Below are 12,327 nucleotides of genomic sequence, written 5' to 3' on the forward strand. Positions count from 1 at the left end.
CGGCGTGTCCCCCCTACCTCGTGGGCCCCTAGTGGCTCTCCGATGACCATCTTCTCCTATATGAAGTCTTTCGTCGAGAAAAAAATAAGAAGCAACCTTTCGGGACGAAACTCCGCCGCCACGAGGCGGAACCTTGGCAGATCCAATCTAGAGCTCCGGCAGAGCTGTTCTACCGGGGAAACTTCCCTCCCGGAGGGGGAAATCGTCGCCATCGTCATCACTAACGCTCCTCTCATCGGGAGAGGGCAATCTCCATCAACATCTTCATCAGCACCATCTCATCCCAAAACCCTAGTTCATCTCTTGTATCCACTTCTTGTCTCCAAGTCCGGGATTGGTGCTAGTAGGTTGCTAGTAGTGTTAATTACTCCTTGTAGTTGATGCTAGTTGGTTTAATTGGTGGAAGATCATATGTTCAGATCCTTTATACATATTATTACCCCTCTGATTATGAAGATGAATATGCTTTGTGAGTAGTTACGTTTGTTCCTGAGGACAAGGGAGAAGTCTTGCTATTAGTAGTCATGTGAATTTGGTATTCGTTCAATATTTTGATGAGATGTATGTTGTCTAGCCTCTAGTGGTGTTATGTGAACGTCGACTACATAACACTTCACCATTATTTGGGCCTAGAGGAAGGCATTGGGAAGTAATAAGTAGATGATGGGTTGCTAGAGTGACAGAAGTTTAAACCCTAGTTCATGTGTTGCTTCGTAAGGGGCTGATTTGGATCCATATGTTTCATGCTATGGTTAGGTTTACCTTAATACTTTTGTTGTAGTTGCAGATGCTTGCAATAGAGGTTAATCATAAGTGGGATGCTTGTTCAAGTAAGAACAGCACCCAAGCACCGGTCCACCCACATGTCAAATTATCAAAGTACCGAACACGAGTCATATGAACGTAATGAAAACTAGCTTGACGATATTCCCATGTGTCCTTGGTAGCGCTTTTCCTTATATAAGAGTTTGTCTAGGCTTGTCCTTTGCTACAAAAAGGATTGGGACACCTTGCTGCACTTTATTTACTTTTGTTACTTGTTGCTCGTTACAAATTATCTCATCACAAAACTATTTGTTACTACTTATTTCAGTACTTGCAGAGAATACCTTGCTGAAAACTGTTTATCATTTCCTTCTGCTCCTTGTTGGGTTTGACACTCTTACTTATCGAAAGGACTACGATAGATCCCCTATACTTGTGGGTCATCAAGACTCTTTTCTGGCACCGTTGTCGGGGAGTGAAGCGCCTTTGGTAGGTGGAATTCGGTAAGGAAAAATTTATATAGTATGCTGAAATTTACTGTCACTTGTTACTATGGAAAGTAATCCTCTGAGGGGCTTGTTCGGGGTATCTTCACCTCGACCAGTAGAGCAAAGAGTTGCTCCTCAACCTACTGAACCTGTTGAAAATGAATATGAAAATGAAATTCCTTATGAGTATCCTTCGGGTATGATAGAAAAACTGCTAGCTAATCTTTTTACAGGAGATGGAACAAAGCATCCTGATGAACACCTAATATATGTGGATGAAGTTTGTGGATTATTTAAGCTTGTAGGTATACCCGATGATGTTGCTAAGAAGAAGGTCTTCCCTTTATCTTTGAAGGGAGATGCATTGGTATGGTATAGGCTATGTGATGATACGAGATCATGGAACTATAGAAGATTGAAATTGGAATTTCATCAAAAGTATTACCCTATGCATCTTGTTCATCGTGATCACAATTATATATATAATTTTTGGCCTCGCAAAGGAGACAGCATCGCTCAAGCTTGGGGGAGGCTTAAATCAATGTTATATTCATGCCCCAATCATGAGCTTTCAAGAGAAACAATTCTTCAAAAAAATTATGCTCGGCTTTCTGAAAATAATCACACCATGCTCGATACTTCTTGTGCTGGCTCTTTTATGATGAAGACCATTGGATTTAGATGGGATTTATTGGATAGAATTAAACGCAACTCTGAACATTGGGACCTCGATAATGGTAAGTGGTCAGGTATGACACCTAAGTTTGATTGTGTTAAATCTTTTACGGATACCGATATTTTCCGTAAGTTTAGCACTAAATATGGACTTGATTCTGAGATAGTAGCTTCTTTTTGTGAATCTTTTGCTACTTATGTTGATCTCCCTAAGGAAAAGTGGTTTAAATATAATCCTCCCATAGAAGTAAAAGTAGCTGCACCTATTAAAGTTGAAGAAGAGACTGTCACTTATAATGATCCTATTGTTCCTACTTGTTATGTTGAGAAACCATCTTTCCCTATTAGGATAAAGGATCATGCTAAAGCTTCAACTGTGGTTCGTAAAAGCAATATTAAAACATATACACCTCCTGAGCAAGTTAAAGTTGAACCTAATATTGTTGTTGTTAAATATCTCTTGTCTGATAATATAGATGGGCATGTTATTTATTTCTGTGATGAAACTGATAGAATTGCTAAACCCCATGGTACAGATAAACCTAGACCTGTGCTTGGTATTCGTTCGATATTTTGATAAGATGTATGTTGTCTAGCCTCTAGGGGTGATATGTGAACGTCGACTACATAACACTTCACCATTATTTGGCCCTAGAGGAAGGCATTGGAAAGTAATAAGTAGATGATGGGTTGCTAGAGTGACAGAAGCTTAAACCCTAGTTTATGTGTTGCTTCGTAAGGGGCTGATTTGGATCCATATGTTTCATGCTATGGTTAGGTTTACCTTAATACTTTTGTTGTAGTTGCGGATGCTTGCAATAGAGGTTAATCATAAGTGGGATTCTTGTTCAAGTAAGAACAACACCCAAGCACCGGTCCACCCACATGTCAAATTATCAAAGCACCGAACGCGAATCATATGAATGTGATGAAAACTAGCTTGACGATATTCCCATGTGTCCTCGGGAGCGCTTTTCCTTATATAAGAGTTTGTCCAGGCTTGTCCTTTGCTACAAAAAGGATTGGTCCACCTTGCTGCACTTTATTTACTTTTGTTACTTGTTGCTCGTTACAAATTATCTCATCACAAAACTATTTGTTACCACTTATTTCAGTACTTGCAGAGAATTCCTTGCTGAAAACCGTTTATCATTTCCTTCTGCTCCTTATTGGGTTCGACACTCTTACTTATCAAAAGGACTATGATAGATCCCCTATACTTGTGGGTCATCAGATGTCTCTTACCAATTTACCACTATTGATTTGGGGTTATGCATTAGAGACAGCTGCATTCACGTTAAATTGGGCACCATCTAAATCTGTTGAGATGACACCGTATGAACTATGGTTTGGCAAGAAACCTAAGCTGTCGTTTCTTAAAGTTTGAGGTTGCAATGCTTATGTGAAAAAGTTTCAACCTGACAAGCTCAAACCCAAATCAGAGAAGTGCATCTTCATAGGATACCCAAAACAAAAATGTTGGGTACACCTTCTATCATAGATCCGAAGGCAAGATATTCATTGCTGAGAATGGATCCTTTCTAGAGAAGGAGTTTCTCTCGAAAGAAGTGAGTGGGAGGAAAGTAGAACTTGATGAGGTAACTGTACCCGCTCCCTTATTGGAAAGTAGTTCATCACAGAAATCTGTTCATGTGACTACTACACTAATTAGTGAGGAAGCTAATGATGATGATCATGTAACTTCAGATCAAGTTACTACTGAACCTCGTAGGTAAACCAGAGTGAGATCCACACCAGAGTGGTACGGTAATCCTGTTCTAGAGGTCATGTTACTTGACCATGACGAACCTACGAACTATGAGGAAGCGATGATGAGCCCAGATTCCACAAAATGGCTTGAGGCCGTGAAATCTAAGATGAGATCCATGTATAAGAACAAAGTATGGAATTTAATTGACTTGCCCAAAAGATCGGCGAGCCATTGAAATTAAATGGATCTTCAAGAGGAAGACGGACGCTGATAGTACTGTTACTATCTACAAAGCTAGAATTGTCGCAAAAGGTTTTTGACAAGTTCAAGGTGTTGACTACGATGAGAGTTTCTCACTCGCATCTATGCTTAAGTCTGTCCGAATGATGTTAGCAATTGCCACATTTTATGAAATCTGGCAAATGGATAAACAAAACAACATTCCTTAATGGATTTATTAAAGAAGAGTTGTATATGATGCAACAAGAAAGTTTTGTCAATTCTAAAGGTGCTAACAAAATATGCAAGCTCCAGCGATCCATCTATGGACTGGTGCAAGCATCTCAGAGTTGGAATATACGCTTTGATAAGTTGATCAAAGCATATAGTTTTATACAGACTTGCGGTGAAGCCTGTATTTACAAGAAAGTGAGTAGGAGCACTACAACATTTCTGATAAGTATATGTGAATGACATATTGTTGATCGGAGATAATGTAGAATTATTCTGCAAAGCATGAAGGAGTGTTTGAAAGGATTTTTTTCAAAGAAAGACCTCGATGAAGCTGCTTACATATTGAGCATCAAGATCTATAGAGATAGATCAAGACGCTTGATAAGTTTTTCAATGAGTACATACCTTCACAAGATTTTGAAGTAGTTCAAAATGGAACAGTCAAAGAAAGAGTACTTGCCTGTGTTACAAGGTGTGGAACTGAGTAAGACTCAAAGCCCGACCACGGCAGAAGATAGAAAGAGAATGAAAGTCATTCCCTATACCTTGGCCATAGGTTCTATAAAATATGCCATGCTGTCTACCAGATCTATTGTATACCCTACACTGATTTTGGCAAGGGAGTACAATAGTGATCTAGGAGTAGATCACTGGACAGCGGTCAAAATTATCCTTAGTGGAATAAGGATATGTTTCTCGATTATGAAGGTGACAAAAAGGTTTGTCGTAAAGGGTTACATCGATGCAAATTTTGACACTGATCCAGATGACTCTAAATCTCAATCTGGATACATATTGAAAGTGGGAGCAATTAGCTAGAGTAGCTCCATGCAGAGCATTGTTGACATAGAAATTTGCAAAATACTTATGGATCTGAATATGGCAGACCCGTTGACTAAACTTCTCTCACAAGCAAAACATAATCACACCTTAGTACTCTTTGGGTGTTAATGTGTTAATCACATAGCGATGTGAACTAGATTATTGACTCTAGTAAACCCTTTGGGTGTTTATCACATGTCGATGTGAACTATGGGTGTTAATCACATGGTAATGTGAACTATTGGTATTAAATCACATGGCGATGTGAACTAGATTATTGACTCTAGTGCAAGTGGGAAAATGAAGGAAATATGCCCTAGAGGCAATAATAAAGTTATTATTTATTTCCTTATATCATGATAAATGTTTATTATTCATGCTAGAATTGTATTAACCGGAAACATAATACATGTGTGAATACATAGACAAACAGAGTGTCACTAGTATGCCTCTACTTGACTAGCTCGTTGATCAAAGATGGTTATGTTTCCTAACCATAGACATGAGTTGTCATTTGATTAACGGGATCACATCATTAGGAGAATGATGTGATTGACTTGACCCATTTCGTTAGCTTAGCACTTGATCGTTTAGTTTGTTGCTATGGCTTTCTTCATGACTTATACATGTTCCTATGACTATGAGATTATGCAACTCCGGTTTACCGGAGGGACACTTTGTGTGCCACCAAACGTCACAAAGTAACTGGGTGATTATAAAGGTGCTCTACAGGTGTCTCCGAAGGTACTTGTTGGGTTGGCGTATTTTGAGAATAGGATTTGTCACTCCGATTGTCGGAGAGGTATCTCTGGGCCCACCCGCTAATGCACATCACTATAAGCCTTGCAAGCATTGCACCTAATGAGTTAGTTGCGGGATGGTGTATTATAGAATGAGTAAAGAGACTTGCCGGTAACGAGATTGAACTAGGTATTGAGATACAGATGATCGAATCTCGGGCAAGTAACATATCAATGACAAAGGGAACAACATATGTTGTTATGCGGTCTGACCGATAAAGATCTTCGTAGAATATGTAGGAGCCAATATGGGCATCCAGGTCCCGCTATTGGTTATTGACCAGAGAGGTGTCTCGGTCATGTCTACATAGTTCTCGAACCCGTAGGGTCCGCACGCTTAACATTCGTTGACTATATAGTACTATATGAGTTATGTATGTTGGTGACCGAATGTTGTTCGGAGTCCAGGATGAGACCACGGACATGACGAGGAACTCTGGAATGGTCCGAAGATAAAGTTTGATATATGGGATAATAGTGTTTGGTCACCGTAAGGGTTCCGGAATTCACCGGAAGGGGTTCCAGATGTTTCCCGAAATGTTTGGGTACGAGAACACTTTATTTGGGCCAAAGGGAAAGCCCAAAAGGGTTTTGGAAAGCGCAAATGGAAGTTTTGCGGAGTCCAGGGGCCAGACGCCAGGGTCCCTGGCGTCTGAGTCCAGACGTCGGGAACCCTGGCGTCTGGCCCTCGAGTCCGAGAAGGACTCTTGCCTTTCGGGTGAAACCGACTTTGTGGAGGCTTTTACTCCAAGTTTCGACCCCAAGGCTCAACATATAAATAGAGGGGCAGGGCTAGCACCCAAGACACATCAAGAAACACCAAGCCATGTGCCAGCAACCCCGTCCCCTCTAGTTTATCCTCCATCATAGTTTTCGTAGTGCTTAGGCGAAGCCCTGCGAAGATTGTTCTTCACCAACACCGTCACCACGCTGTCGTGCTGCCGGAACTCATCTACTACTTCGCCCCTCTTGTTGGATCGAGAAGGCGAGGACGTCACCGAGCCGAACGTGTGCAGAACTCGGAGGTGCCGTGCTTTCGGTACTTGGATCGGTCGGATCGTGAAGACGTACAACTACATCAACCACGTTGATATAACGCTTCCACGAACGGTCTACGAGGGTAATGTAGACAACACTCTCCCCTCCCATTGCTATGCATCACCATGATCCTGCGTGTGCGTAGGAATTTTTTTAAAATTACTACGTTCCCCAACACCTCCTACGGGCCATAGAAACAATGGGCCTTCTTAGGGCCGTAGAAAGAATGGGCCTTCTTAGGGTCGTAGCATCAATGGGCCTTCTACGGGCCATAGCATCAATGGGCCTTCTACGTGTCGCATGATCGATAGGCCAAACATGGGCCAATAACAGACCACATTATGGGCCGTAAATGGGCTAGATTTGGAATCGTTCGTTCATGGGACGACAATAACATGTCGTCATTAATCGGTTGTATTTGATGACGTTATGAAAACGCACCAACGGATTAACTGGCCGCAAACGGGCCGATTGTAACCGCGGGCTGAATTTGGCCCATAAGCAGAAAAGGCCAATGACGGGCCGTAAGTAACCGAATGCTGGAAATGAGCCCAAGATTAAATGGGCCTTGAGAAGGCCGAAAGATAACACGGGCTGGAAACGGCCCAATGGAATAATGGGTCGTTAATGGGTATAAAGGGGTACGTTGTTCATCGCGGGCCGGATTCACCACGGGCCGTTAATGGGCCAAGAGTTACAAATGGCCTCGTAGGGGCCGAAAGACATCATGGGCCATACATGGGCCGAAAGTTACAATAGGCTGGAATCATATTGGACGGCCCAGATAAAGCTACTGGGCTTAATTCAGATAGGCCATAACGGGCCATGAGTTAGCGGGCCGTAAATGGGCTATATACAAACAGGCCATTAACAGGATTTGCATGGGCCGGCCCGTTACCTTTTGACCAAGTCACACGGGCCGGCCTTTTCACTGGAATGGGCCTCTGTTGGGCCGTGCCACATGTCGGCGTATCATAGGCGCCTCCTGTACAATGAATGGATGACATCTGTCCCAATGGTGAGCCAACACGTGTTTTCTCCAGCCAATGAGAATTTTACACGTGGAAAATCCTCATTGGTTCAGGCTGTTAGCGGGTTATCAGATCCAAAACCGGACCATATAGCTTAACCGTGACCCGTTACGATGGATGCCACGTGTCGGTCACCCTTGACGAAAGCACTTCCATGACGCGCGATTTATCGTCATGGAAGTGGACACTTCCATGATGATAATTTTGGTAATGTCATGGAACACTTTTACGACAGCACGAGTATGACTATCTTATTCTGTCATAAATTTGTCATGGATGTACATGCATGACAGAAAACGTGACCTACTATGTCAAACACGTATCATCACGGAAGTGTATTTTTTTGTAGTGTGATTAACACCCATAGAGTGATCATGTTTTGCTTGTGAGAGAAGTTTAGCCTTCGGGTCTGCAACATTCAGATTCATATGTATTTTGAAAATTTCTATGTCTACAATACTCTGCACAGAGCTACTCTAGCTAATTGCTCCCACTTTCAATATGTATCTAGATCGAGACTTAGAGTCATCTAGATCGGTGTCAAAAGGCTTGCATCAACGTAACTCCTTACGATGAACTCTTTTATCACCTCCATAACCGAGAAATATTTCCTTAGTCCTCTAAGGATAATTTTGACCATTGTCCAGTGATCTACTCCTAGATCACTATTGTACTCCCTTGCCAAAATCATGCTAAGGTATACAATAGGTCTGGTACAGAGCATAGCATACTTTATAGAACCTATGACTGAGGCATAGGGAATGGCTTTTCATTCTCTTTCTATTTTCTGTCATGGTCGAGTTTTGAGTCTTTACTCAACTTCGCACATTGTAACACAAGCAAGAACTCCTTCTTTGACTGATCCATTTTGAACTCCTTCAAAATCTTGTCAAGGTATGTACTCATTGAAAAACCTTATCAAGCGTCTTGCTCAATATGTAAGCAGCTTTACCAAGGTCTTACTTTAAAAACTCCTTTCAAACACTCCTTTATGATTTCCAGAAAATTCTACATCATTTCCGATCAATAATATGGCATACGCATATACTTATCAGAAAGGTTGTAGTGCTCCCACTCACTTTCTTGTAAATACAGGCTTCACCGCAAGTCTGTATAAAACTATGTGCTTTGATTAGCTCATCAAAGCGTATATTCCAACTCCGAGATGCTTGCACCAGTCCATAAATGGATCGTTGGAGCTTGCACACTTTGTTAGCATCTTTAGGATTGACAAAACCTTCTGGTTGCATCATATACAACTCTTCTTTAAGATATCCATTAAGGAATGTAGTTTTGACATCCATTTGCCAAATTTAATAATCATGAAATGCGGCAATTGCTAACATGATTCGGACAGACTTAAGCATCGCTACGGGTGAGAAGGTCTCATCGTAGTCAACTCCTTGAACTTGTCGAAAACCTTTCACAACAAGTCAAGCTTTGTAGACAGTAATATTACCGTCAGCGTCAGTCTTCTTCTTGAATATCCATTTATTCTCTATGGCTTGTCGATCATCGGGCAAGTCAACTAAAGTCCACACTTTGTTCTCATACATGGATCCCATCTCAGATTTCATGGCCTCAAGCCATTTCAAGGAATCTGGGCTCATCATCACTTCCTCATAGTTCATAGGTTCGTCATGGTCAAGTAACATGACCTCCAAAACAGGATTACCATACCACTCTGGTGCGGATCGTACTCTGGTTGACCTACGAGGTTCGGTAGTAACTTGATTTGAAGTTTCATGATCATCATCATTAGCTTCCTAACTAATTTCTGTAGGAATCACTGGAACTGGTTTCTGTGATGAACTACTTTCCAATTCGGGAGAAGGTACAACTAACTCATCAAGTTCTACTTTCCTTCCACTCACTTCTTTTGAGAGAAACTCCTTCTCTAGAAAGGATCCGCTCTTAGCAACAAAGAACTTGCCTTCGGATCTGTGATAGAAGGTGTACCCAACAGTTTATTTTGGGTATCCTATGAAGACGCACTTCTCGAATTTGGGTTTGAGCTTATCAGGCTGAAACTTTTTCACATAAGCATCGCAACCTCAAACTTTAAGAAACGACAGCTTAGGTTTCTTGCTAAACCAAAGTTCATACGGTGTCATCTCAATAGATTTTTAGATGCTGCCCTATTTAACATGAATGCAGCTGTCTCTAATGCATAACACCAAAACGATAGTGGTAAATCGGTAAGAGACATCATAGATCGTACCATATCTAATAAAGTATGGTTACGACGTTCGGACACACCATTACGCTGTGGTGTTCCAGGTGGCGTGAGTTGCGAAACTATTCGACATTGTTTCAACTGAAGGCCAAACTCGTAACTCAAATATTTCGTCTCCATGATCAGATCATAGAAACTTTATTTTCTTGTTACAGTGATTCTCCACTTCACTTTGAAATTCTTTGAACTTTTCAAACATTTCAGACTTGTGATTTATTAAGTAGATATACTCATATCTTCTCAAATCATCTGTGCAGGTCAGAAAATAACGATACCTGCCGCGAGCCTCAACACTCATTGGATTGCATACATCAGTATGTATTATTTCTAATAAGTCTGTTGCTCGCTCCATTGTTCCAGAGAATGGAGTCTTAGTCATCTTGCCCATGAGGCATGGTTCGCAAGCATCAACTGACTCCAAAAGCCCACCAACATGGAGTTTCTTCATGCGCTTTACACCAATATGACCTAAACAGTAGTGCCAGAAATAAGTTGCACTATCATTATTAACCTTGCATCTTTTGGCTTCAATATTATGAATATGTGTATCACTACAATCGAGATTCAATAAACCATTCACCTTGGGTGTATGACCACAGAAGGCTTTATTCATGTAAACAGAATAACAATTATTCTTTGACTTAAATGAATAACTGTATTGCAATAAACATGATCCAATCATATTATGCTCAACGCAAACACCAAATAACATTTATTTTAGGTTCAACACTAATCCCGAAGGTAAAGGGAGTGTGCGATGGTGATCTTATCAACCTTGGAATCACTTCCAACACACATCATCACCTTGCCCTCAACTAGTCTCTGTTCATTTTATAACTCCTGTTTCAAGTTACTAATCATAGCAATTGAACCAGTATCAAATACCCAGGGGCTACTATGAATACTAGTAAAGTACACATCAATAACATTTATATCATATATACTTTTGTTCACTTTGCCATCATTTTTATCCGCCAAGTATTTGGGGCAGTTCCGCTTCCAGTGACCATTTCCTTTGCAGTAGAAGCACTCAGTTTCAGGCTTGGGTCTAGCTTTGGGCTTCTTCATGGGAGTGGAAACTAACATTTCATTCTTCTTGAAGTTCCCTTTCTTTCCCATGCCCTTTTACTTGAAACTACTGGTCTTTTCAACCATCAACACTTGATGCTTTTCCTGATTTCTACCTTCGCCGATTTCAGCATCGCGAAGAGCTCGGGGAATCGTTTCGTCATCCTTGCATATTATAGTTCATCACAAAGTTCCAGTAACTTGGTGATTGTGATTAGAGAACTCTGTCAATCACTATCTTATCTGGAAGATTAAGTCCCACTTGATTCAAGCGATTGTAGTACTCAGACATTCTGAGCACATGCTCACTGTTTGAGCTATTCTCCTCCATCTTGTAGGCAAACATACTTGTCAGAGGTCTCATACCTCTCGACTCGTGCATGAGTCTGAAATACCAATTTCAACTCTTGGAACATCTCCTATGCTCCATGGTGTTTCAAAACATTTTTGAAGTCCCGGTTCTAAGCCGTAAAGCATGGTGCACTAAACTATCAAGTAGTCATCATACCGAGCTTGTCAAACATTCATAACGTCTGCATTTGGTACTACAATAGTTCTTTCACCAAGCGGTGCATCAAGGACATAATTCTTCTGTGTAGCAATGAGGATAATCCTCAGATCACGGACCTAGTCTGCATCATTGCTACTATCAACTTTCAACTTAGTTTTCTCTAGGAACATATCATAAATAAAACGGGGAAGCTATACGCGAGCAATTGATCTACAACATAGATATGCAAATACTATCAGGACTTAGTTCATGATAAATTTAATTTCAATTAATCATATTACTTAAGAACTCCCACTTAGATAGACATCCCTCTAGTCATCTAAATGATCACGTGATCCATATCAACTAAACCATGCATGTCCGATCATCACGTGAGATGGAGTAGCTTCCAACGGTGAACATCACTATGTTGATCATATCTACTATATGATTCATGTTTGACCTTTCGGTCTCTGTGTTCCGAGGCCATATCTGCATATGCTAGGCTCGTCAAGTTTAACTCGAGTATTCTGCACATGCAAAACTGGCTTGCACCCGTTGTATGTGAATGTAGAGCTTATCACACCCGATCATCACGTGGTGTCTTGGCACGACAAACTGTAGCAACGGTGCATACTCAGGGAGAACACTTGTACCTTGAAATTTAGTAAGGGATCATCTCATAATGCTACCATTGTACTAAGCAAAATAAGATGCATAAAAGATAAACATCACATGCAATCAAAATAT

This window comes from Triticum dicoccoides, chromosome 2A (assembly GCF_002162155.2).
Source record: "Triticum dicoccoides isolate Atlit2015 ecotype Zavitan chromosome 2A, WEW_v2.0, whole genome shotgun sequence".
Classification (NCBI taxonomy): domain Eukaryota; kingdom Viridiplantae; phylum Streptophyta; class Magnoliopsida; order Poales; family Poaceae; genus Triticum; species Triticum dicoccoides.